The 3,213-nt window shown below is 35.9% G+C and overlaps 1 long non-coding RNA gene across 1 annotated transcript; it reads right to left on the reverse strand.

Annotated features, from left to right (window-relative positions):
- Positions 1-1,119: 1,119 nt before the first annotated feature.
- LOC112031777 (uncharacterized) lies at positions 1,120-1,929 on the reverse strand. The gene is made up of 3 exons (XR_010629671.1): positions 1,711-1,929; positions 1,595-1,632; positions 1,120-1,509 (listed from the first exon to the last, which is right to left on the reverse strand). It is a non-coding gene; the product is annotated as an uncharacterized LOC112031777 (long non-coding RNA).
- Between the last annotated feature and the right edge of the window lie 1,284 nt (positions 1,930-3,213).

A 3,213-nucleotide genomic window follows, 5' to 3' on the forward strand; every position in this document is an offset into this window, starting at 1 on the left:
CTTTAGGCCTTAGTTATCCATGGCCCATATTATTTTTTGATTGAACCATGGCCCATATTATTACTAGTACGTTTTTGTTATGAATAGCTACTAAAGCTCATATGGATCTAGCAATAAATTTGTTGACTAGAGCATAAGCCATATATTGTTAACAGTCAACCCCGTTTTATTTACCACAAACGCTCAAACCTTTCTAGTCCTTCCAATTTTCCTTCTTAGCATTCATCATCACCATCCCAAATTCTCCAAAATTTTCTCAAGAAATGTTAACTTTAACCATTCAATTATGCTTTCAGCTATAATTCTATCCCTCATTTTCCTACCATACATCAATAACTTGCTAGTCTGAAAGCCTTCTCATCGGAATGCATGTTTCGTTTGATGGTATAACCCCCCACCCCTCCCATGGCAACACAGATGGATAGAAACAGAGGTGTCTGGCTACAGCTGTAGAGCATAAAATTTCTTGTCACAAACGGATGCACACTCCTCCACCCAAAATATTTATCATCCATTGGAGCCTTTTGCTAGTAGTCTCATAACCAACAGCCGGCAGCAGTGGATTGTCTGCAAGACTGAGGGCCCCACAACCAATTTCTCACACTCCTCAGTTACAGATCAATAAAACCAGATATTGTAAACTGAACAAAGCACCTCATCACCACATGTCCTCCATCCTTTTTTCCTCTCCTTCCACGTGGTCTATAATTTCCATCACTTAGAATGATTATGACCAAAATATATAAAAACCTAAAAACAAGAAAACAACTGACGAACAAAATTTTACAACTCAAAGACATCTGACAAGCTTAAATAGATTCTCATTCTACTCCTGAATGTATCAACATAACCTTCTGTTATTGGATAACATAACAATCCAAAGAATTTTATCAAAATAATAGTTATATCTGAACACAACTTTTTTCCTTTGATAAGAGATAAAGGAAGGGCCAGCCCTGCACAATAGTAAGCTAAAATGAGCTAATTCAAGCTTCTTTGGAGGACAACAAAGAAATATCTTAGACCTAGGTCCACAAAATTCAATTGTGGATAAACTTATTTAGTCCACCACTACATAGACAAGATTAAACAAGCATATTAGAAATATTAACAACAACCTTTCTTAAGCCAAATATTCTTCCCATTAATATTTGTTTGTCAATCAAGCAGCCAGGTAATTTAGTAGCTACCATCCAAAATTTACAATTATAACTATTTTCCAAAATTAGAACTGCTTTCCTCACGTTTGTATTTTGAAAATAAATTAAAAGACTCAAGATTAAATATGCTGCTGTAGGAGTTCCTCACACACGCCTTAAAGGGTCGGGCCATCCCAAATTCGTTTTGGATTGACTAGATGCTGCAGTAGGAGTTCCTCACACACCGCCTAAGAGGGTCGGGCCATCCCAAATTCGTTTAGCAATGACTAGATGATGCTGTAGGAGTTCCTCACACACCGCCTTAGAGGGTCGGGCCATCCCAAATTCGTTTAGCAACGACTCATTGCACCTGTTAAGCAACATTATTGCAACACCTTGAATAAAGCAGTAAAAAATATATTTGAAGGAACAAAAGAAAGGAATAGAAAATATACCTCAAGGCCAGCATATTTGAGGATGAAATGTAATATCCCTGCAAGTCGAGGCATACACATTAGAACAAGTGATACATTTAAAAAAAAAAATAATTAAAAAATATAGAAACACTTACACCAACATTGCATCTTGAATTAGTAATGGACTAACCAAGCGATATTTTCAGTGGACAGAACAACAATATTCAACCCCATGAAACCCGCGAGATCCCTGGGCTTGTCTAATATAATTGAAACTTCAAGAACCACAGAATACAAGTAAGAAGAAGATGCAGAACGAGGTTTGAAATAGGCGCTTCTCCTCCTATCAAAATCGCTATTGCCATTGCCATTGCCGTTGCTCGTGTGGAAGATTGAAGAGTAGGCAGAATTTCTGATCACATAAATGGATAAGACGCAGCAAGGATATCCATCCTCTAGAACCTCATTATATTCCCCAAAAATTTCACTTCCAACATTCAGGCAGCCCTCAAACCACTGATCTAGAGATAAATTAAAAGCCTGAATAACCAAATGCTTGGGATGATCAACGTGGTCAAAGGAAACCCTATACAACATGTCACCAACACCAACAGATTTAACCATATCGGGTGACAAAAGAAAATTCCCTTTAGATAGATTGATGGATAGAGAAAGAGTCCAAACGCCATAATCGATATGGTAGAAGTACAAAACAGAACCAGTGTAGGAGGCAACAAGAATTTTTCTTTCATGAAGAAGGGCGGTCACCATCTCACTAGGTTGATTCATAAATGGAGGATTAGGCAAGGGTTCCCAAATTCCAATATCAGGGTCAAAAAGCTCCATAAAGCAATAGTGGATAGGTAATGGATATTTTAAAACACCTATAGGATGTATTAAACCACCTATAACAAATAACTTACCATCCAGGACAATGATGTGAGGGATGTTCTAGGACAATTCATTGGAGGAGCGAGCTTCCAATCGCCGGAGGAGTTGAACGTAAGTATTTTATTGATGGAGTCGTGAAAAAGAAGATGTAAGAGTCCACTGCCTAAAGAAGGTTCNATAAATAAAAAAAAAAAAAAAAAAAAAAGAGATTATGGATCCTCAACAAGATCATGATAAAGCTGACCTATTATCTATCACTACTAAAATTAAAATAGACATTTTGAGTTCTTGAACGATGGGTTGAAACCTAGCTAATATCATGATTGGAATTAAACTTTGTCTACTCGATGTAGCAATCAGGTGGTAAGTAGATTATAAATAAGCCAAAGAACTAGAATTTTAAAGTTTGAATTAAACTAACATAATACAGTTTTACTTAATAAATCAAATATTTTCCTTTCTTAGTGAATATAATGACCAAATTCTAAACTTAAGAATTTACTGATTAATTCATTTACTTTATAATATTATTTTTGTAAAACAAGAAATATTAATGCATTTATGAACTAGAGTTTGGTTGTTTTAGTTGATGAAATGAGCTCAATTATTATCTTAACGATTAAGACTTCAGTTGCTCACAACTCTCCCAAGCAACTTGGTTCATTTTATCATCCTAACATTATGCATGAACGTCGTGGTTTCCTTCCTTTGATTCCATTAAAGGCCATCAAGAACTATCAACTAGCTTATAGGTCACGGATTGAAAA

This window comes from Quercus suber, unplaced genomic scaffold (assembly GCF_002906115.3).
Source record: "Quercus suber isolate HL8 unplaced genomic scaffold, Cork oak 2.0 scaffold_107, whole genome shotgun sequence".
In the NCBI taxonomy this organism is placed as follows: Eukaryota; Viridiplantae; Streptophyta; class Magnoliopsida; order Fagales; family Fagaceae; genus Quercus; species Quercus suber.